We start from the raw sequence: 24824 nt of genomic DNA on the forward strand, positions 1-24824 counted from the left end.
AACAAGGGTTATTGTTTCCTGTTCTTCCTCAGAGGCTAATTTACTAAGCAATGGTAAGATTATGCTTATCACCAATTATTGCTATAGTATTGTGAAGGATCACTGTGCTTATTTGGCCTACACTGAAGCTTTAATTAATTTCAGAGAGTGTATGGTGCTTTCTGTGTTTTATTGCCATTTAACTTTCACTGTTTTCTGTCCTCTTCAACCATGTGAACCTGGCAACTGAGGAATACACTTACGCATCTGACATAGTGGGCTCTGGCCCACGAAACGTAATACCGGGGTGCCTAACCCCTGCCTGTGGGGTACGCACGCATGCCCCCGCTCAAGATTTTTTTGTACCCCACATCCTCCCCATTTGACATTTTCTAATATATCTTACTATATAATCTTTTAGTAAGAAAAAAAACACCAGACTGCAGGTTGCATGGCAGCTGGTAGGGGAAGATGCTAACAGGCAAGGCCTCCCTGCAACATGCCGGACGCATTCAGTGGGTGGTTTCTTTTCTGCTTCTGCTCCTTGAAGGCAGATGTAGGGGAGCTGGTGTCACTGAAAATCCTGCTGCTACTGTAGTAATTGCAGCACATGATGATGTTTAGGAAGACCTGCATCTTGTGAGTTGTAAGAGTTCAGCTGTTAGGATAATCCTGAAATGTTTTTCTGCAGTGGAGATTATCCTACTAAAACACTGGTGGCCTTTTCTGTCAAAGAGTTTCATTTCTAAAAAGCCTGCGATCCAAACCCAATGGCTGCTTTGTTATTTTTAAATTGCACCCATGCAGTTTGTCCTCAAGAGCCAAAATGAACTGAACTTGTAAGTTTCAATAAAACTTGCTCTGCTGTGCATGTTTCCCTCCTCCCCTTCAGGGGGGTAAAAGTTTAGACCCTTTGCATCTTGTGCATCAAATTAAGTCCGGCATGGGGACTCATTATCACAACCATCTAATTAAGAAAATACATCAAGACTCCTAAACGTTTATTGGACAACTTCAGCAGGAAGAAAAGGCAAAACTGGCCAGAGGAGAACTAGGAATTAATGGAGATACTTAATTAAATCAATATTTGCAACAGCATTCACTGGAATCAAATTGTTTTCTATGCTGGATGGAATGACACTGCTGGGAAAATTTTACATTGGCATTTTTTAAAAAAATTATTCTCATTCTTATGATTTGTGCGCACGTACATGCGATACTTAGAAATTAGGTGAATCCAGAGCCATTCGGAATATTTCAGGGCAAGGGCTGCATTAGCTCTTATTACCCTGTTTAGTTATTATTGTTTGTAGTAATTACATCACAAGAATTAGCCATGTTAATTATTGGCACAGTAATTCAGTCCTAATTGCTGCCACTGAAAATAGCACCCAAGCAGTATTCAGTAGTGGCAACTTTCAGCGGAACAACTTCTGCTTGTAAATGGAATTAGTCTGGAGACATAGAAACTGGATACCAACCCAAACCGTGGGACTAGTACATGCATAGGCAAACTCGGCCCTCCGGATGTTTTGGGACTACAACTCCCATCATCCCTAGCTAACAGGACCAGTGGTCAGGGATGGTGGGAGCTGTAGTCTCAAAACATCTGGAGGGCCGAGTTTGCCTATGCCTGGACTAGTATGACCCCCTGATACAACTTTGCAGGATGACTCACTGAAGATGCAATGCAGGCAGCAACATCCTTTCCTGGCTTCATCACCACTTGGCAGGCAGAACTCTGTAAACTAAACAAGCGTTCAACCACCTTTAGGGAGCGTTTTCTGCCACCTACACCCAGTCACCTCCCAGTCTGCTTCATTGCTCACAGCTCTTTGGTAAAATTAAGGTGCAGAGCAGAACCAGAGGCAGCGGAGAAGAACCCGTGGGAGCGAGTTTTTTTCCTCATCTCACCAACTCACAGAAAAATCAAGGCATCAAGAGGATCTGAATTCCCCCCCCCCCATTTGTACCATTTATACCGGGCACAGATTTCAGCTTTGTTTGTACAGAACTTAGATGCCCAGGTATGTAATTCTAATTTGCTTTAAAAACACAGAGGGCTCGCACACACATAATGCTAAACCAAGGTTCAGTGTTATACAGGTGATCCTCAGAAATCTAGAGTAAAGGGACAAAGACATACACACTCCGCCCTCCCTTCTTCCACACATCCAGGATAATGACTGCTACTAGCTTTACTTTCATTTTCAAAGAATCTCAGCTGAGCATTAGGTTGCAAATCAGAAATCCTGGTTTAAAACAAATACAGTGGTACCTCGGTTTAATAAGAGTCCGGTTTAAGAACAATTTGGTTTACAAACTCCGTAAAACCGAAAATAGTGTCCTGGTTTGAGAACTTTACCTCGGTCTAAGAATGGAAACCGAATGGTGGAAGGGCACCAGCGGCAGGAGGCCTCATTAGTGAAAGCGCGTCTCGGTTTAAGAACAGATTTGGTTTAAGAACAGACTTCCGGAACTGATTAAGTTCGTAAACCGAAGTACCATTGGTAAGTCAAGGTTTGAAGCTTTCTCAATTAGCAAGAAATAAACACTGCTTATTTTAAACCAGGCCTCCTTGTTCACACGTACACTCGAAACGGAGATTCATGCCGGCAGGCGAGGGAAGCATACAAACTCAATGTTCTACTTCAGCTTGCTGAGCCTTACCCGCATAGCACTGATCACAGGTTAGTGTTCCATGCAGACTAGCCCAGAAAATACACTGTCTTTTGCAACCCTTTCAGAATCTCATTTGCTTAGCCTTTGAAGATATAAGAACCAGAGAATGGTTCCTTATCCCATTAAAATGTGGTGGAACTGAATATCCCTGCACAAAGATCAGAAGACATGTATGCGTGCAAATGCATGGAACATTTTAGGAACCAGAATCCAAATATTGTGATATAGCAACTACAATCAGCTAAAACTGCCCTAGCTTTATAAAACGTAATAATGAAACTGGCCACATGTATGTACTGTAGTTGGTTGTTGGTTTGGGTGTTCTAAAGAGATGTTGCTAAATTTCTCCGCATTAAGCTTCTGCAAACCTCCATTAAAAAGCTTTCACGAGTAACAGTTGCTGTTTCCATAGAAACAGAAGATCATAATTTCTGTGAAAATATAAAATCTTTTCAATGTGTTTGATGGCAATTTTCTCCAAATGACCTCCAGATAATTAACACAATGGTTTAACCCAAGCTTTAACATAACTTTCTATGAGCCAAGCTAATTTTCCCCTTTAAAAAAAAGGAATGTATTGTTCATCCAAGACAAAAAGAAAGTCCTTGAAACTCTGTGATCTTTTCTGAAGAGCTTTTGTGAATGTGGCCTGTTAATGTTTCTTCTCCTATTAACACATTTGATCTAACCTTGTGGAAAATTACACGTATTTATGACCTCTGTGTCTTTGCTGAATTAGCAATCAGAAAACCTGCAGTGCTAAAACCAAATAAATGGAGAAAAGTCCAATCAATTTGCATCCCATTGTGACAGCCCGGACCGCATTCTTTCTGAAATCATGAGACTGCATTTGCTCAATCGAAACCTAAATAAAAGCTGTTGTTAAAGGGATACGAACTATGGGTTTTACTTTTTGATATAATTCTATACCCCCTCTTAGTGTGGGTAGAGATCATAGACTGCAACACTCCAGTAAAAGGACAAAAGCAAATAACAGATTTTTATTACTAAATGATGCTCACTCTTCTAGTGATGCTCTTCCTACAAGCAGTAGGGCCTCTGGGGAACACAGGCGTGGATGGTACCGGTACTAGCAAATGTGCTATGGAAAAGGGAGAGAGATCTAGGGCTGTAGCTGAGCTGTAGAATACATGTTTTGCATACAAAAGGTCCTAGCCTCCATCTCCAGCACTTCCTGACAGGGCTACAAAAGACTCCTGCTTGAAATCCTGGAACACTGCGAGTGGCCAATACAGACAATGCTGAACTAGACGGACCAGCTTCCTATGTTCTTCCTAAAACACAAAGTGAGGAAGAAAGAAGGCAAGGTATGGGTAGAAAGCTAGGGGGAAAGGAATGGGAGTAGAGTAACCCAGCAAAATGGGGTACAAAGAGACTGAGAAGTGCATGGTTCAAGATGGGCAAAATTTGGGGTCAGGCGCCACTTACCACAGAACTGTGGTTGACATACAGGCGCATCAGCCACTCTGGCAGCATGGATGCCCAGCAAGCAAAAGTCTTCTGCCACCTTTCCTGTTGGGTCAAGCCCTGATGGGCTCAGAGAATACTCTGACAACACATAGGTAAAACTGTCTGTCAACATATATGGGAGTCCACTGAGGAGTCTTAAGTAAGCCACTCTTAAGCAATTACCTTTAAAGCCCTAAAAGGCCTCGGCCCTGAAGGAGCGCCCCCACCCCCATTGTTCAGCCAACACACGCTGAGGTCCAGCTTTGAGGGCCTTCTCAGGAGCGGCACCGGCCCTGTGGAACGCCCTCCTATCAGATGTCAAATGTCAGGTGTCAGGTATCAAACAATTACATGGCCTTTTGGAGACACCTGAAGGCGGTCCTATTTTGGTCACCAACTCGAGTGCTTGCTACAAGAGAAGCCTAGAACTAATAATTTATTACTCTCGTGAGATACTTTTAAACAAAAAATAGTGAGGCACCCTGAAAACCAAAGAGCTCCCCCCCCTTGCAGTGTTCAATGTGCAATGAGTCAAACTCATATAAGAGACAAAGGAACCCTGGAGCAGGAAGAAAGAGCAAGCTTGGCTGCCCGAAACCTGGTACAGCTGCCTAGTTGTAGGCAAGGAAAACTTAAAGGATCGGAGGCTGTGGGATGGAGCTGCTTAAGAAAGTGCAATGAACTGATACAGGAGGCAACCAGGCCTGTAAGGCATATGCTCAAGGTGTTGAATCAAGTCTGAACAGGAAAGGAAAGTACCGTATTCGGTCACTCGCTCATTTTCTGGTAAGCCAGACTGCACATTCCCTCAGGCATATTCCGCTGTTGCTGAGTTGCTGCAGCTGAGATTTGTGAGTGGCGACCTAACATGCTGCATTGCCCACACAGCTAGATGACTCTCATGAAAACAGCAATTCCAACATAATCCATGAACAGGTTTTGTGTGCAAAGTACAAGGGAGAAACACTCCTGTTTCTGGGTCCTTTTTTTCAGAACAAGAAGTTATAAACCTTCTCTAAATTCCAATATACAGTATGTCGTTCAAGGGCTGCACTGGTAAATTGCAAATCTAGATCTAGATAGATGCATCTGTGAACATGAATGCTAGTTGCCATCAAAGTTGGCATAACACCGGTCCTGAAAGACCTACATTGGCTCCCAGTACGTTTCCGAGCACAATTCAAAGTGTTGGTGTTGACCTTTAAAACCCTAAACGGCCTCGGTCCGGTATACCTGAAGGAGCGTCTCCACCCCCATCGTTCTGCCCGGACACTGAGGTCCAGCTCCGAGGGCCTTCTGGCGGTTCCCTCACTACGAGAAGCCAAGTTACAGGGAACCAGGCAGAGGGCCTTCTCGGTAGTGGCACCCACCCTGTGGAATGCCCTCCCACTAGAGGGCAAAGAGAACAACAATTACCAGACCTTTAGAAGGCATCTCAAGGCAGCGCTGTTTAGGGAAGCTTTTAATGTTTGATGGATTTCTGTATTTTAATGTTTGATGGATTTCTGTATTTTAGAATTTCTGTTTTGTTGGAAGCCGCCCAGAGTGGCTGGGGGAACCCGGCCAGATGGGCGGGGTATAAATAATAAATTATTATTATTATTATTATAAAGTTTCTTCCCTTGGAAGTTTCTTTCCCTTGCCTACAACCTCAGAAAAAAAGAAATTCTTGAATAAAAACTGCCACCTTCTCAACCACATGTAAAAGGCAATATATTACCATAATATAAAACTGAGGATATTCAAACAAACCTAAACAGGCAGCATCTTCACATCCTACGAGATTGTAAACAAATAAAAGAAAAAACCCAACCATAGGCCCTTGCTCTACAGATGGGATGGAAATAAGCAGGCATCATCAGAGGACACATGAGCAGAGATTCTGACAGGTTGGAATGAATTATGCATACAGCAAAGAATTGCAAAAAATGAAGCTTGGATATTTTCAGCTACGAGACACAAATTCAATAAGCCAACCAGAAGCAGCATTACAATGGATTAAATACATGGCATGTTTCTTTTTCAGATGCATTCCACCATTCTGCAGAATGACAACTTGCCTGAATGTTTTGTTCTGGAATCTACTTACTTGTTTTCAGCTCCTAGCTAATCAAATATCAGAGTATCAGATGGTTATTTGCATCCTTTTTTGCCTTAAACTATCTCAGAAAACAATTGAGCACTTTCACACCCTAGCAAAGACCACTGCCTGAGGCACTCCAGTGAGCCTTAAGCACTCCAATGAGCATCAGGCAATCACCATTTAAATTTCTAACGATGTCCTAGAACAGGGTTAACCAGTGTTGTCTTCTCCAGATGTTGTAGGACTCAAATTCCTATTGGCTCCAGCTAGCATGTCATGGGAGATGGGACTTGCATAGAATTGTAGAGTTGGAAGGTAACCTGAGGGTCATCTAATCTACCCTCTGCAATGCTTGAATCTCAAGTAAAGCAACCATGACAGATGGCCATCCTGTTGTTTAGTCGTTTAGTCGTGTCCAACTCTTCGTGACCCCATAGACCAGAGCACGCCAGGCACTCCTGTCTAGCACTGCCTCCCGCAGTTTGGTCAGACTCATGTTGGTAGCTTCGAGAACACTGTCCAGCCATCTCATCCTCTGTCGTCCCCTTCTCCTTGTGCCCTCCATCTTTCCCAACATCATGGTCTTTTCCAGGGAGTCTTCTCTTCTCATGAGGTAGCCAAAGTATTGGAGCCTCAGCTTCACGATCTGTCCTTCCAGTGAGCACTCAGGGCTGATTTCCTTCAAAATGGATAGGTTTGATCTTCTAGCAGTCCATCCTCGGCTTAAAAAACCTCCAAGGAAGGAGGGTCCACTGCCGAACAGCTCTTACCATCAGAAAGTTCTTCCTGATGTTTAGTTGGAATCTCTTTCCCTGTAACTTGGAGCCATTGGTATGGGTCCTACCCTCCAGAGCAGGAGAAGCCAACTTGCTCCATCTTCCATGTGACAGCCCTTAATATATTTGAAGATGGCTATCATATCTCTTCGCAGTCTCCCCTTTTCCAGGCTAAACATACCCAATTCCTTCACCCGTTCTTCGTAAGGCTTGGTTTCCAGATCCCTGATCATGTTAGTCGCTCTTCTCTGCACACATTCCAGCCTGTAAATATCCTTCTTAAATTGTGGTGCTGAGAACAGGACACATTATTCCAAGTGTGGCCAGACCAAGGCAGAACAGAGTGATGCTATTACTTCCCTTGACCTGGACACTATACTATGCAGTCCAACAACTTATGGAGGGCACCACACGGTATACCGGTACCTTCATCTTTCAGTGCCCCGCTGGATGCTCAAATTCCAACACCTTTTCAAGCTTAAAGCCAGTCCTGGGGTGTTGCTTACAGGAATTACTACCCCACCCTCAGTGTGCCAAAGTTACTTTATCAAGACTGACAGAAAGCCAGTCTGCCAAATCTGAGGAGCACTCAAAGGACCAGAAATGAGCCTGGTTGATGGAGAAACAGCCTGGGGAGAGGGTTGCCACCTCTCCATTTGAAATTGCCCCTGCCATACCTCACATCCTGCCACAGGCCTGCCACCATAGCATCCAGAGAGCTGAAAAATGAGAAACTGCCTCAGTGTCCTAACAGCGATCTGTTCAAAACAATGCCATCAACGCCACATTCACCTATCATTTCATTCTTAAAGTAAGCCTGGCAACACTTCCTCATCAGCTGGAGTTTGAAGAAGAGGCTCAATTCTAGTCATTTCTCCTCTCAAACATCCCAGTTTTGCAGGGGAAGAGGCGCATTTGTGAAACATACAAAATGACAGTAATCATGGAGTTTGCGTGTATCGTCTTAAGCAATCAAGGCAGAGATTTAAGCATAGTCAGATGTGCCTATTCCCAAACTGGCCACCTCTGATGAGCCAGCTGTGAGCTACAATTGCCACATTCTAATATAGGCAAAGGTTGGGGGGAGGAGGAGGCATCTGATTCTACACAGGATTAACATAATTATTCACAGCAGGATACTGCGGAATTAATTTAGCCAATCAGAATTACAGTTGGGGGCTGGGCATGTGCAAGGCTGAATATGAGGGGGGAAAGATAAGCAAACACGGAAAAGGAGGCAGCAAAAATGCTACTTGCGCCTTGCTAATGTTTTGATTATTCATCACTCAGAAGAACTGGAAGACAACCAAGTGAAAATGTAACTGTTACATGAAGGTCCTTGGCTCCCATAAGCAGACTTGAAATTAGAGAAACTGTGAATGTGTGTCAATAAGAAACGAAACAGCATGAATGTTATTACTGAGACGCCGTGTAAGCTGCAAACTGGACAAATGTATATTTCTCGGCGGCGCTGCTCTGGGATTTCTGAAGCAGATATATTCATGATTTCCAGAGGCGCAGGATTAATTTAGCCTGGAAGTCCCTTGACCCATGCAGAATGGAATGGGGGGAAGGGTCTTCATTCAGTGGCAGAGCCCATGCTTTGCAGGCACACAGGTCAAAAGATATCACTGGGCTGGGTGGATAAACAAGTATCTGGTATAAGGCAGGTTCTTCCGTTCCTAAGAAAATGACATGCATAACTCCTAGATGGCTCCTTACGTGTGAGTATATAAAGCTGCCTCATAGGGAGTCAGACTAGTGATTAATTTAACCCAATACTTTATACTTGTTTTGACTCAGGAATTGGATTCCCTACAACCTGGAGAAAGTTCTGAGGACACCATAAAGCACAAGACTGAATGTGAGTATCATCCCTTGAACGAATATCAGAGGACTTCACATAAGAACCTTAAGAAATCCACAGTGCAACAAGCTCCACAATGTGAGGTTATTCTACTCTCCTCCATTGCAAAGAACACCAACGTCAAACCTTCACCTGTGAAGGAAGCCAATCAGCCTTGCTAGAGCCAACAGCTGATCCCAAAGGAACTTTGACCCAACCACAGCCTACCTCAGGCATCCCCAAACTTCGGCCCTCCAGATGTTTTGGACTACAATCCCCATCATCCCTGACCACTGATCCTGTTAGCTGGGGATCATGGGAATTGTAGGCCAAAACATCTGGAGGGCCGCAGTTTGGGGATGCCTGGCCTACCTAAATCATCAGTTACTTTCAGGTTTTCACTAGAGTAGTGTCATAGCCCGCCGTCCCGTATCTTACCCTGTGCGTGTTCTCGGACTTGTGAGAGGACGATTTGGTCTTCATGCCTCCGTGAATTAGCAACAAACTACCTTTTGAATGATGGAGATTGAATATTTTAAAAGTAGCTACTTGAAGTCCGCTCGATTTTCCAAAAAAGAGACACACGTGCGGCACTATTAGCTGCTGGGGGCTGCCATCTTGGCTAAAGGATTCTGGGATGATCCTGTCACATGAGGCATGGGGAAAATGGAAATAATGAAAGCTGATTGGTCTGTGGAAACTAGAAGGGGCGAAGAAATAGGACGCCCAGGGAGGTGGAGTTTGCAGCTGCAAAATCGCCCTTCTCGTCGCCGCACGTCGCGGCACACCAGCCAGCGTCTCGTGGCATACTAGTGTGCCGCGGAACAGCGGTTGAGAAACGCTGCCCTAGACCATAATTCAAGCAGCGACAGATCTAAGGTCTTAGGCCCTGTTTTCTTTCCCACATTGGCAGCAATCCTTTTAACTGGAAATGCAGAGGACTGGCCCTGGGGGTTTCTATATGCAAAGCCTGTACTCTGCCACTGCACTCAAGACCCTCCCCTTGAGCACCTTTGAGAAATGTGGATAGATTTCACCTAGTCTCCATGCTTACACTGGCCTGCTTAGAGTGAAAATTCTGTGTAATATCTTGTCATCCATGGAAGAACCAGCGTTAAGCGGCTGGATCCACAGGGAACTTGGCTAAAGAATGCACACCATGAGCAGAGTTTCCTTTATTCTTCCCTGCAAGATATTTTGATATTAGCATTTTTTTGAGCATCTTGGAGTAGCCAGCAACGAGAGATCCAGCCAAGCATGGTTTTGGACAGCTCTGCACAGGGCCGGTGCAAACAAAAATAAAATAAAAAAACAATTGATCCTCTCCTTCTCCTTCTCCTCCTCCCCCTCCTCCTCCTGCCTGCTTCCTCGGAGCCGCTGCGGGACGAGCTGCCCAAGCGAGGAAGCCATGGAGAGGCGAAGGCGGGATGCTCCCTCACAGCCGACGCCGCTCGGGGCCGACGCCGCATCATCCTCCTCCCCGAACTCGGCTGTGGCGATGGCGGCAGCGCTGTGAGGGGGCGAGGCGGCGGCGGCCAGACGCTCAGCGCACTTCCCCGGGCAAAGAGACTCGCGGCGACAGTGCTGTGACTAGTAGGTGGGTGTGACCTTTCCAGACCTGTTAAAAGACCAAGTCACGTAGCCACCTCCCTTCTTTTTCGTCCTGCCTGCTTCCTGCTTCACCTGGACTAGGTTATCTCCCATATGGGGTAAACCTTTTGTACATATTTGTAACTTTTAAGCCTAAAGCCTGCCTTCAGGGATCACAACGTGCTCTGCCTGATCATGAGTAAAACCGCTTTTTGTTACTTATGAATAAGACTGTTGTGTCTTTATTCTTTTAGAAGGAATAAAATGGATCTTACCGTACTAGGAATAATAGAATATATCTCAATCTGGGCAAGCCAGATTGAATTGTTTATTATTTTAAGAGACTCACACAAGTCTGCAACCAGCTTTCTGCTGTGTAAAAGAGGGAATGCACTCTGCTGTATAAAGAAGGATAATATTAATCAATATATCCCCTCCTGTTACCCACAACATTCCCACAGCTAGAACTCATGGACATCCATTGAAGCTGAATGTTAGAAGATTCATGACAGACAGGAGGCAGTACATAGCTGAACTATGGAAACTCAGGCCCGCGGGACGCAGTGATGATCACCAACACAGATGGCTTTAACAGAGGACTGCACAAATTCATGGAGGATAAGGATATAATGATGGCCATTTTCTCCCTCCGGTGTCAAAAGTGGAAACCCCAGCTGCTGGAAATCCCAAGTAGGGATAGTGCTGTACAAGGCTTGCAGGCTTCCCACTGGGGCATCTTGTTGTCACTGTGATGGTGGACTAGATGGGCGTCTGGCCTGATCCAGCAGGTCTTCTTATGTCCTTCTCACATTGACCCTGAGAACGGCTTGAACTTGCCGGCCTTTACACATTAGACTCAACTGCATGTGCCGTTTGCAGGAGCATAGCCAGTGCCACTGACTTGACGCTTCTACTACGTTGATACAAGCTTTAAAACCTGCACGTTCAATTGGCCAACTGCCCTAGAATGAAAGGACTTGGAGCTTCTCAACTTCAGGTTTCCTATACAATGCAAGGGTGATGGTGTTTGGGGAGTGTAAAATACCGTAGGAAGCCAAACAGCACGTCAGCAAGACAACTGGGCTCTTCTAAGCCCAACAAGAAATTCTTCTCTTGCCTCCTCCTGAATTTCTTCCTCTTTATAAAAGGCAGAATGTGCTGACCGTTCCACAAATGACCTCAAGCTGGTGGCAAAGTCACCATGCCTTATTTGCTCTCGTGAATACTCTGGCTGAAGATGCTCTTTGCACACAAGAGTGCATCCTGTCCCTTTAAATCACTCTCTTCTGGAGTGATGGTATGGTGCACCAGAAGCCTGTTCTTTGTGCCGGAATTCTGCAGGGATCAAAGGCATTAAGTGGGGCAAGCAGCACTCTTTGAGTTTCCTGGAAAAGCTAAACTTGTGTCTTTGCTTCTGGTAATAATGAGAAAAATGACAGGAAGGCTGATGCCATTTTATATCTTGCAATAATGGTTGATCTATGCCACTGTCAATGAGAACCATGATTCAATCTATAAGGATATAGGGCCCCGCGATGGAAATGGTATAACTGCAAATCCTGATTAACAATCACTGCAACACTAAAATGGGTTCCCATAGCAACAGGGCAGAAATTATACAACAAACGCCTTTGCCATATCAAATAAATTATTCCGTGAAATGTTCCTTTTTCGGAAATCATTTGGCTTTCTGCTGCGTTGACGCTTAAAAGTCTGGCAAGTGCTACTTCAGATGCTTGTGCCATACCTCTCAAAAAAAGATGCTAAACTCCATCATCATTTGCAATTCAAATATCTGAGAGCTGCTTTTCTAAAATACATGCAGAAAACCACAAGGCGCAAACTGACTGAAGGTAGAATTGGCCCAATTTAAACAGACGCATTGTTCCTGACTCCAGGCTGTTGCTTGCCCTGCCCAAAACATGGGGTGAAGTTTCAGACTCGCTTATGAATTGCTTAACTTTGATTTCCTTTCCTATGCATCTCCCATTCTTTGAAAAATGGCATCTCTTCCTTAGAAAAAAAGGCACACACTATTTTTCACACTTGGAAGATATATTGCTGCAACTGTGTATTGCTAGTCCAGACAATTCCAAAGGGCTCTGGCCAAGTAACAATGCATGAAGCATCCATAAAAGTCAGCTATAAGCCAATAAGAGAGAGAAAATATTATTAACAGAAACACATACTATTTCAACTCATCGGCTGTCATTATGCATTTATCATTTTAACACTTCTCCAAATCAGCTTACAAAACATGAAATCACACTCCAACAGGTAAGATGAAGGTAAAAAAGGTAAATGACCCTGGATGGTTAAGTCCAGTCTGAGGCAATTATGGGGTGCGGTGCTCATCTAGCTTCAGGCCGAGGGTACCAACATTTGTCCACAAACAGCTTTCTGGGTCATGTGGCCAGCATGACTAAACCACTTCTGGCACAACAGGACACCGTGACGGAAGCCAGAGCAAACGGAAACACCATTTACCTTCCTGCCACAGTGGTACCTATTTATCTACTTGTACTGGTATGCTTTCAGACTGCTAGGTTGGCAGAAGCGGAGACAGAGGAACGGGAGCTCACCCTGTTGCATGGATTTGAACTGCCAATCAGCAAGCCCAAGAGGCAGCATGAAAGAGATAAAATAAAAGTCAGCCATAGATAAAGCCGCCAGCCATCCCCCACAGAGAAAATTTGAAACAGAAGAGACTCACAAGTCTTCCTTACAGTCCACAAACGGAAGCAAAAGCAGCCACTACCAGGCAGGCTGTTCCATAGAAACGGGACAACTACAGGAATACAGAATTGGAGGAAAAGATAACAAGCTAAATAACTTTAGAGACTCTTCAAGGAGCTCCATATTTGTGGGACGGGAACTGAAAATACCTCTTTCCGTGTGCTCAACCTGGTGCAGACTGTGTTTTAAGTTATTTGCAGGTGTTATGCTAGGATGACAGGGGGTCATTATACTGGGTCTCAGCAATGCAGGGCTTTACATGTCAAAATGTCTCTATGTTTTAATGGCAAAAATTTCATCAGGCAGTAGAGAAGAGGATAGCACAGAAGCAAGACTATTCTATCACTTTTGCTGAGAAACCAGCTGCCTTTGGCCTTCCCTCAACAGTCACTTAGCAACAGTCATTTCATCAAGCTCCCTCAGCAGCTCAATCTTAGCTGGCCATTACAAGTTGTAAGAACAGGAGCATGCATTTTTTTCCGCCCTTCCCTTCCCTTCCCTTCCCACCCCATCCCATCCCTTTTCCTTTTGTGTCATGTCATGCCTTTTAGAGGACAATCCTGAGAAGGTGGGGGGATTGTTTTACTACTGACTTCTGATTTTTGAAAGCCACTCTGGGATAGATATGGGGGAGAAAATTGTTTGATTCGCCTTCCAATTTGCACTTCCCAACTTAATAAGCAAGCCGAAACACAACTACCCTCCAAAATTTGTACTTAAAAAACAAAAACAAAGAAAGAATAAGCACCATAGAAACAGAAAATCACCTTAAAATGTTTGCTGTAATTAGGAAAGTCTTTGTTAAGTGCCTGTTAAGTCAGGATCCTATGTGTCTTATCTCAGTCAGGATGGGAAGGAGTCCCACAGGACTGGACCTAAAATACTGAATGGAAAGCTGGTAGTTAGACCAGATGCAAGGGTGGCCTCACATACAGCACACTGCTATAATCAAGCCTTGAGGTTACCAATGAATGATTCACCATGGCGCAGTTATCCCTGTCCAAGAATGATCGTAGTTGAATTACCAGCTGCAGCTGGTAAAAGCCACTCCTGGCCACTGAGGCTAGCTGAGCCCCAAGTATCAAGAGTTGGATCCAGGAGCAGCCACAAAGTACAAATCTGTTCTTTCAGAGGGAGAACAACCCTATCCAGGACTTGCAAGTAGCCAATCTCCCAGACACAGGAACCATTCACAATTCCTCCATCTTCCTGGGGTTCAAACTCAGTTTCTGGGTCATCCATACCAAAACTACATCCATATAACGTACTAGACCAGGGTTTCCCAAACTTGGGTCTCCAGCTTTTTTGGACTACAATTTCCATCATCCCTGACCACTGTTCTTGCTAGCTAGGGATGATGGGAGTTGTAGTCCAAAAAATAGCTGGAGACCCATGTTTGGGAAACCCTGGTCTAGATCATGCTCAGCCTCTCCTGACTCAGATGTTGTAGAGAAATAGAGCTGTGTATCATCAACATACTGATTACACATTGACCCCAAAGCCCCTATGACCAGGGAGGAAAGGAACAACTGTAAAGCAAGGTCTACTCTACAGAGCTGATCCAGGAGGTTGCCATGGTCAATGGTGTTAAAAGCCACAGCAAGATTGAGAAGCAGATGGAAAACTGCATTCCCATGTATCACTCTCAATACAGGTCATCCATCAGGCCAACTAAGGCTGATTCGGTCCAAAAACCATGCCTGAACCCAGACATAGTCTGTATCCTTCAGTTATCCTAGTTATAACTGCTCCATCACTGCTCACTCCCTCACCTTGTCCAAGAAGTGGCATTTGCGACCAGGCTTTTAAATGTTGCAAACCATGGGGTGCTGATGGGCTTCTTCAGTAGTGAATGCATGACTGCTTGTTTAAGGGCAGCTAAAGCAACACTCCCTACTAACTTAAATAATTCCTTTAACAAGACGTTTCTGGAGATTTCCTATATTGATGCTTCTTTTCAATTATACTTTTTTTTAGAAGAAGAAAGTCCAAAGTAGAAAAAAGTGGTCATCAGGTGAAGCATCCTCCTTTGGAAGAATAACAAAACTGATTCAATTTATTCAGAAATGCCAGCCAGTTTACTTTATTATGCTGACTACAATATTTCATTTTCAAAAATCATTTTCAAGAACCATTTTTTACTCTCCAGCTTGGAAATGTAAAAGAATTGCAAACAGACAGCGCTGCAATTATGGAAGCAAATGAGAATATTCTTCATTGATTTTTGTTGTGAAAAGTTTCCAAGTTGCAAGCAAATAAAAATTACAAGCACAATTCAAGAGCAGTGATCAATATCAAGTTACTTTCTCTCATTCTTTCTCATCATACCCCTTACTTATATAAACTTATTCAAAGGCACAATTACTATGCTGGCTACTAGTGACAGAACTGAAAACTTATTTAAGTATTTTTATGCCACTCTTCACTCATATTCCCAGGGTGGTTTACAAAAAAACACTATAAAAATACAAAAAATATAATAAGTTAAAAGTCAAATATATCAAGATTACTTTAATTTTAGAAAGAATCTTTGGAAAATTCATTAAACTTTGCTGCTAAACTTATCATCAATAAATTTAATAGAGGGTTATCCAATGCAGAATTTGGCATTGCTCTCCCTCAAGTCAAGAGCAGTAAGTTACTGGAACTAAAGAGAAGAGGGTGGCCTGCCTTTTCTTAAGCAGCAGCTATGAGCCTTTACAGATGCAGAACCCACTATTCAGCTCCAACCTCCAACAAGACTTCATTTTCCCCTGTATTAATTTTACCTTTACATCTTACATCTATTGATCAAATTCCATCATATCCTCTCCTTCTCCTTTTCTGTTCGCTCTCCCTTTCCCACTCTCACCAGCATTGCATATCCCTCTTAGGTCAGTTCACAAACCACTTGTGAGTTGTGAACAGTGCTATTCTAGAAAAAGTGGTGCCGGAACTCACCATGAACTCCTCCCTTCTTTTCTTAGAATGGCAATGGCGCCTACCTGAGAGGTGACAAAACTGAGTTCTGCCGAGTTCCAGCTGGGGGAAAAGCCCGGGTTGTGACCAATCTATTGAAATCTACTGTTCTAATTTGTGGGGATGGGTTAAGGAGAAAAGCAGCTCTATGGTGCTGCAAAAATGCAACTAAGATTTTAGATGCAAGAATCCCGAATTTCAACCTGAACGCCATTCAGTAGCCTCCTATTGGTCACCACCATTATTGAACTATATAAGCAAGAGCACAGGGGCACTGATCAAAGGAGAATTAAATTATCCTGACTCTTGGGAACAATGCCCCTGTATCTATAATTTTTAAAAGGAGCTGGCCATTTCTACCAGTGTTTCACATTGTTCATGGCTCAGGTTCTTCTGCTGCTTTCTGCTTTTTAGCTCACATTGACTATTAGTGACTTCTCTGGACCTCTTTGTACATCCCAGAGAAACTGCAGCACAAAGCCTCGTCGTGAGTACCCACAACTGCAAGAGCTGCAAAGCATAGTTGAAAATATGATAAGCAAAAGGCACTTAAGGAACGCCTCAGAAGACCAGGCTGGGAAGGATTACAAAGGCTGGCCTCCATTTTCTTGTAGTCCACACAAGGGGGGGGGGCTAATGTTTGTGGGCTAGTCAAATTAACGGGCTTGTTTGCAAAGGTTGGTTGGATCTCAATTGACTAGGATGGGAAGTAAATTAACTTGCAGCTGTACATACTAAGCACTCAGTACCACTTCATGCATTTATGCATTACCCTAGAACAGGGGTGGCCAACTCCCAAGAGACTGCGATCTACTCACAGAGTTAAAAATTGGCAGTGATCTACCCCCTTGTTGGGGGTTCAGATCAAAGTTGGTGAGCTTTTGTTAGGGAGGAAGAAAGCCCCGTTTATTAGGGGTTCAGGTATTCAGGTAAAAGTTGCTGTGCTTCTTTAGGAAGGAAAGCCCTTCTGGGGGGGGGGGGTTCAGGTACAAGTTGTTGAGCTTTTAATAGGGGAGCAAAAGTTGTTGAGCTGATTTGGGGGGAGCCAGTGATCTACCACAGGTGTCCAGTGATCTACCAGTAGATCACGATCTACCTGTTGGACTTGCCTGCCCTAGAAAAACAATGTTCTATAAACACGTTTTGAAAATCTAACCTATCCCAAGAAGGAAGGCAAATGCTAATAAACACTGGACAATTTTTTGCCTCCAAGTTCCTTGTGGAAAACCGAGCACTGCTGAAATAGGGAACACCAAAAGGTTAAGTATGATGCAAGAAGGCTAATTCCGCCCCCTCCCTCCAAAACAAAAAGTGGGGGGAAACAGTGTTCAGACCTTGAGTACAGATGTCTGTGTTGAAACAATAGTGTGTTTTTTCCCCCAAAAGCATACAGAGCTTGTCCATCTTGCTCCCTGTAATTATAAGAGAACACAAACAAAAGCACACTAGGAACAGAACAGCAATACACAGTCACATCTCATCAGGGAGGAAACATAATTGCACTAGGTCACTTCAAGGGGAGCCACAACTATGCTCTCTCCTTTTGTACAGCTATATAGAAGAACACTGTACTTCAATGTGAATTCCCCCTGCAACCTTGGGGGCTAAAACAAGAGGGGAAAAGCAGCTAAAGACAACTTATATTATTAGACAGACACGAAGGCTGACAGCAGAGAGACAGGCTAAAAGGTCTTGATTTGTAAAAAGCATTGGAGAAAAGAATTGTTTCTTAATAGGGCAGTGAACGTGAAGAAATTGGGACAATTCTCTCATTTCATAAAAGGGAGAGATAGGAAAAGTTCTGCTTCTTTGTTGTTGTTGTTGTTGTTCTAAGGCCGACCTTCGTGTTGCCCTCTCTTGATTAAAAGAAGACTTTTTTCTCTCCCCCCCCCAAAAAAAAGCAAGTGAAAGACATCAGGCACAATCACAGATGTATTTAGAGCCACCTCCACAAAGCAGTTAAGCTGAAAAACTTGGGTTAAGAGCAACTACCGGTAAGATAACTCAGTCCAAATATTTACTTGGAAGTAAACTTGCTTCCAAAGAAGAGCGCTTAAGATTGCAGCATGGATGCTTGCGTGTTAGTACGTAGTAATACCAGTAGGTATATTTAGGATTGTAACCGAGCTATGTGGCTATGGACCTCAACATACGTTCCCTAGAAAACATTGAAGTGAAATCAACAAGACTTAGGACTCCTCCACACCCCCATTTACTCTGCTGCTTTCCCCTGGGGAAACCCGATCTTTAGCGCTGAATGGGAACAAAGGGCAATCAAGTTTTCAGCAGATTCCTGCCTATTCCGATTTAACACCAAAGAGTGGGCTTTCCAGGGGAATGCGGCTGAGCAAAGACAAAACCACCTCCAAAGCATGGGGCAGGTGGAAAACTGCTCAGACCTGTGCTTTCTAGGACAAGCGGAAGTGTGCATGAGCTCTTGCTATCAAGTAAATTCCTTTAAGTACAAGATTTCGAGTAAAGGAGTTCAGACTTTCTCCCAAAACTATACAGCTCTTATCCAAGGATTTCAATTAAAGTACTCCACAGCAAGGAAATTGACTACCGTTTTAATAACTCCAAATCTTAGTTCCAGGTTTGCAATGAAGCCATAGCAAGAGCAAAGGGACAAGCAGTCAGGCAAAAATGTGTAGTTCCTTCCCAGATCTACAGTTCCTTAGATTGTGGTCCTACTAAGGTGAAATTGTTGTTGTTTAGTCGTTTAGTCATGTCTGACTCTTCCTTCATGAGTCGGACACGACTAAACGACTAAACAACACTCTAAGGTGAAATACTGAAATCAAGACTGCTATAGTATACAGTGGTACCTCGGTTTATGAACACAATTGGTTCCGGAAGTCTGTTCATAAACCGAAGCGTTCATAAACCGAAGCGAACTTTCCCATTGAAAGTAATGGGAAGTGGATTAATCCGTTCCAGACAATGAAAAACACCCCCTAAACCAGCAATTTAACACAAATAATACTGTCTACCAAGACCATTGATACATAAAATGAAGGCAATAATCAATATATTGTACTATAAAATAATTACCGTAAGACAGTATTGAAGATGGAAAAAAATAAAATTTATTTTTTCTCTTATCTGGACTGCTGGTAGTCATTGTTTGGATGGGGGCTCAGGGTCCTCTTCGCTTCTGTGGCAGCAGCAGCGGGGGTAGTTCGGCGACGGAGCAACTGGGCTAGGGCCTCCTCCTTACCCCTCCGCACCCCGCTTTTGCCCCTGGGACCCTCCGGCCCCGGATCTTCAGGTGGCCAGGCGATCCCGGCGCAGCGGCGCAGCAGCAGCAGGTGCGGTGGTCAACGGGTCCTAGGCTCCATTCTCAGAGGGACTCCTCTCCCTCTTTGGATTGAGCGTGGCGGCGGCGGCAGAAAGGTCGGGTCCAAGGCCTCGGCGCTCCGCGAGGCGGGACATCCCAGACCACTGGCCCCTGGGGCTCTGCCTGGTCGGCGGCTGCGTGCCCTCAATTTTGGGCTGTTGTGCTCGCCGGGGGAGGGGCGACCTCTCGGCCGGTCCACCAGGCACCCCCGGCACCCACACGCCGTCGGCGGTGTCGGCGTCAGTGGCTCAGGAGCCGCTCGGGCAGCGCGAACATGCTGGCTGCCCTCAGGAGCTCCGCGGACTGGGCCGAAGGCACGGAAGCGCTCCAATGCCTTCGGCCCAGTCCGCGGAGCTCCTGAGGGCAGCAGCCAGCACGTTCGCGCGGCCCAAGCGACTCCTGAGCTGCTGAGACCGTCATCGCTGGGCACCCCCGGCACCCACACGGCGGCGGCGGCGGAGCTGCTCGGGCCGCGCGAACGTGCTGGCTGCCCTCAGGAGCTCCGCGGACTGGGCCGAAGGCAGGGTAAGGAGGGGTAAGGAGGGGTAAGGAGGAGGCCCTGGCCTAGCTGCTCCGCGAAGGCATCGGAGCGCTTTCGCGGATGCTCCGATATCTCAGCGGAGGCCTCAGCAGGCCTTGGAAACCTTGGAAACCTTGGGTTACTTACTTCCGGGTTATGATTGTTCGTAAACCGAAAGTTCGTAACCCGAGGTGTTCGTAAACCGAGGTTCCACTGTACAGTCATATCTCGGGTTACAGACGCTTCAGGTTGCATCTGTTTGGGTTGCGTACCACGCAAACCCGGAAGTACCCGAACAGGTTACTTCCTGTTTTCGGTGCTCGCGCATGCGCAGAAGCACTAAATCACGCTTTGCGCATGCGTAGAAGCGCCAAATTGCGACCCGCGCATGCGCAGACGTGGCGCTGCAAGTTGCAACTGCTGCAGGTTGCAAACGAGCCTCCCGCACGGATCACGTACGCAACCCGAGCATCCACTGTATTATAGTACTGACCCTTACATTTACTTGGATCATTTGAATACCTGCTGAGGGTGCCTTCCTGCTCTATGGCTAACAAATCCAGACCTAAGAAATATACAAACTGGGCTGGTTATGTCTTCTCCTCTAGAATATGAATGGCATCCTTCTTTAAAAGGTGTTAACTAAAAGGGAGTGATAGAAGAGACAACAAACAGACCCACAGCAGGAGGAAGAAGCACAAGTCAGGGATTCTGCACAAATACAAAGGGCTACAAACTGACACAGAGGATCATGGGATGTTTCTTTTGTTATTGCCAAGAGAAACTGGCAGTGCTGATAGATAGGGATGCAAGCATATACCTTGTAGAGCCTTTGAAAGCACAGAGGGAAATGTCTAAGAGCAGCAAAGAAAATTCTCCACCAGTTTTAAGTGCTTTCTTCAGAAGCTGACAAGACTTACAAATATTCAGCAAAATAACCAGGAAGCTTCTGAAGGCGAAGGAGAACATTTAACAGCGACGACAAAAAGAAAAAAGTTTTCCACACTTCTTAGATATCACACACCCAACACAGCAGTGCAGAAGTCAACATGTTCCAATTTCTTACAGTGTTGTAGCAAAGCTTTAGGGGGCATACATTTGCACCATACAGGTTTGCATATATAAGCTTTGATAGAAGAGGTATGCATCCTCCTGCCAAGAGGCAAAAGGCATCAAATGTGGTGTGAAGAGCGTTCTGACAGCACCTTTGATGGGACATGAGGGGAGGGGAGGGGTCATGGGGGAATTGTCAACTTCCTTTTTTTCTCCTGTTTATGTTATTGAACAGTGGGGGGAACGGGAACGGTTCATGTTCTACAAAGGAAAGGAAAAAACCCCATCCCTTGATCTGGAGTCATCAGAACTCCAGCACAGCTTAGGTGGATGTTAAGTCTTCTGAGCAGAATCGGCACCAGTTCTGCACAGCCAACAGAACCAAATAAACGTTGGAAGTAGCAGCATGGTAGCAGATGAATGAATGAATGAATGAATGAATGAATGAATGAATGAATGGAAGAATGAGTGTCAGCAAGGGAGTGTGATGAATCTGTAGGTGGAGTCTGGGTGAGTGACAAGTGGATAGTCAACTGAGAAAGACGGAGAGGTAGAACAGTTGAGACAAAGTGTGAGAGGGCTGAGCAATACTAGAGAGCAGCAGCTTAGGTAAAAAAAAAATGAAATTAGGGTAGCTATTAAAGGGGGAAATAAAGTATGCTTGCTTAGGATAGTAAAATGGCTACTTGTTCAGATTGTTGTTCAGGGCAGTCTCAAGCAGATCAAGCACCCTGGTGCTGAGGGGCGGAGATCGCTCCGGCGCCCCTGCCCTCGTAGGGTGCAGCATGGTTTCCGTGCGGCTTTGCCGCGCAGCGCCCCGCCTACCGGCACGGCGCCCTAACACACCGCACCACCGGGACTCTACCTAGAGCCGGCCCTGTTGTTGTTGTTTTCCATAAATAAATATATGTACATATTTTTAAATTTATGAATGTGTTCTGGTCTGGGGGCTTCCAGGTTAGTAGATCTCACCCCACAACTGTATATTTCAAAGCCAGCACAAGTAAATAAAAGGAGAGTCCCTGGGGAATGCTAGGGTGAGTCTCGACTCCAGGTACCAGCTGCAGAGCTGACCTACTTTCTACTTTCTACTCTTGAATCGGCAAAAATAATCCTGTTAAGAGTTTGCATTGAATGAAGTGTTTGGCAATTCTCATCTTGCAAATCTTCACACGGGACAATAGATGCTTGCACCCAGTGTCCATATCTGACCCCCCCACAGCTTCTTGGTACCGCTGGGTGCCACTGTCCCCAACAGCATGGTAGTACTGATGTTAAATGCAATGTCAGTATGTAATGAGACCATGGTTGTACATGATTTAATAGCAGAGGAGGGTACTGACCCAGTGTGCATCACTGTGACTTAGGGGTGGGGAGAGATGGCTGGTCCAGATTTTACCCAGCTCTGCTTCACTGGATACCCAGCATAGGACCAGCACAGGCTAAAGGGTCGGGAAGGTGAGGGGGACGTATTTCACCGGAGTTTGTTCTATCTAACCAGGAACCCTCTCTGCCCTGGAGCAGATCTAGAGGGCCTGCATCTGGCAACGAGCCTTAGAGGCAGATTAAGGATGCAATTATTGTATCAGTCGCACAGCTGTCCAACAACCTCCCTGACCAAGCTGGGCAAGGTAGTCCCAAGCATAGTGCTGAAGGGATCCTGGATGATTAATTCTGGGTGACTTCAACATTTATGCTGAGGCTACCATTGGACTGGCTCTAAATTTCTTGCCCTCCACAGCAACCATGGGACTGTCTCAATCCATCTGAGGGGCTCTCTCTGTTGAGAGAGCTGACTGGTTGCCAATTTGCTACCAGGCCAGGTCCAAGGTACTTGTGTTAATCCACAAAGCCCTAAACAATTAGGGCTCAATGCACCTTAAGGACTGCCTGATTCCTTATGTTCCACCTTAGTAACCGAAATCCCCTGATGGAGCACTTCTGGTGGTTCCCCACGCCCCTGAGATTCAGCCAGCCAGCCTTTACTAAGGACCAAGCCTTACGGGTAACCACAGAGATTCGGCAGGAACCATCCTTCCCTTCAGATGTCTTGTGAAAATGCTTTTCTTTAGACAGGCCTTTACAGCATTATTTTTTTCTTTTGCCCAATCAGTATTTATATAATTAAATTTATTTTATATAATAAAAAATATTTTTATAATAAATAAAAATATGTTTTATATAATAAAAGGTGCCCGGAGTGGCTGGGGAAACCCAGCCTGATGGGTGGGATATTATTATTATTATTATTATTATTATTATTATTATTATTATTATTATTTTATTGGTGTTTTTACTGATTTTTAAATTTTCTTCTTCTTCTTATATACTTGCTATATTTTTAATGAAAATACAGATTATAAATTTGCAAATAGATAAATCTGCTTCCTTGAGCAGAGATGTCAAAATATCAGGTATGGCAGGCGGTTTATTTTCCCTGGTACTATTATGTCAGCTGCGTCTGCCCAAGCTCTTCTTTATCTGCCCTTTCCTTGCTGCTGTTCATTACAAATCACTGCCTTTTTATGAGTAAATTATATAGTAATACTAATATGTACCAGGGATAATATATAGGATAACAGATAACTACAGTGTTAATAAAAAGCTGTAATTCTCTGGAGTACACTTCTAGGAGTATAAAATGGACTACACATGTAAATCTCAATATGAATGTTAGCAGACCTTTGTGAATGATTTAGAGTTTTATACTCACTAGTTAAGCAGCACATTTTAAAGAGAACTGTCACTTGTTTAAGAAGCGGTTGAAACTGAAGCACTATCAGCATTGTTATAGTTATCTGTCAATAGATATAGATATAGATATATAGCTTTTCAATTCCTACAAGCAATTAGTTTACTGCTTTTATATGTGCAATTGTTTCATATATTTTTTATAGTATGGTGAAATCACTTTGAGATGTTTCATAGGAAGAGATTTATAAAAGAAATCAATCAATAATTAATTCATTAATTTCCTGCAAAGTGCAGCACTGGATTCATGCATCTCATCTACGATGGGGTGTCTTCACCCCCTTATTCACAGCTGAGATGTACAGGACGAGTCTTTTAAAAGAGGCCCCGTGGAACATGTGTACTCTGTATCCACGGGGCCTCTTTTAAAGGACTCACCCTGTACAAGTGCTCTTTTGCAAGTTACAGCAAAAGCAAAGAAAGGGTGGACACAGCAGGAAGCACATGTGCAACTCCTGTCCCTGCTCTTGTTGAAGCTATGAGGGAAAACAACAGACTGGAGTTGAAAACAGAAGGAACAGCAATTTTTTGCATATGTGGGATTCAATGTCCAACTCACTCTCAATTTTCATTAACAAGACTGTTAGTAACTATGGGAAGTTAATGCATCTTGCAGGTTTTAACAGGGACAATCCCAGCTCCGCTCCACAGAAAGAGCAGGTTTTGCTGTTCTCAGAATACAAAAATAGGTATTCAGCAAGTATTTGTAGCATAAATCCTCTCAATGTGACTTAGCTATTTCTAGTCTAATTAGAACCATATCACCTCTCCAACATCTACTTGATTTCTTTGCTCTGGAGATCAGATTCAACTAGGTAAACTTCAGGTAGTGCACATTATCTATTTTACTCATCTAGAACCTCAGCTTGAAAAGTTTGCTTTCTAGTACTACAAAAAAAAAATGGGACGCGGGTGGCGCTGTGGTTTAAACCACAGAGCCTAGGGCTTGCCGATCAGAAGGTCGGCGGTTTGAATCCCCGTGACGGGGTGAGCTCCTGTTATTCGGTCCCTGCTCCTGCCAACCTAGCAGTTTGAAAGCACGT

The 24824-nt window shown here is 44.5% G+C and overlaps 1 protein-coding gene across 3 annotated transcripts in view; it reads right to left on the minus strand.

Annotated features, from left to right (window-relative positions):
• MSRA (methionine sulfoxide reductase A) overlaps positions 1 to 24824 on the minus strand; it is a 180359-nt gene that overhangs the window by 122463 nt on the left and 33072 nt on the right. Inside the window, exon 1 of one of the 3 annotated variants that reach the window (XM_035110868.2) lies at positions 13140 to 13634. The exons of the other annotated variants lie outside the window; for them this stretch is intronic. The gene's annotated coding sequence lies outside the window, so the exon portion shown is untranslated. Of the gene's footprint in view, positions 1 to 13139; positions 13635 to 24824 lie in introns of those variants that run through there. 3 annotated transcript variants of the gene reach the window in all.

Source organism: Zootoca vivipara, chromosome 3 (assembly GCF_963506605.1).
Source record: "Zootoca vivipara chromosome 3, rZooViv1.1, whole genome shotgun sequence".
Classification (NCBI taxonomy): Eukaryota; Metazoa; Chordata; class Lepidosauria; order Squamata; family Lacertidae; genus Zootoca; species Zootoca vivipara.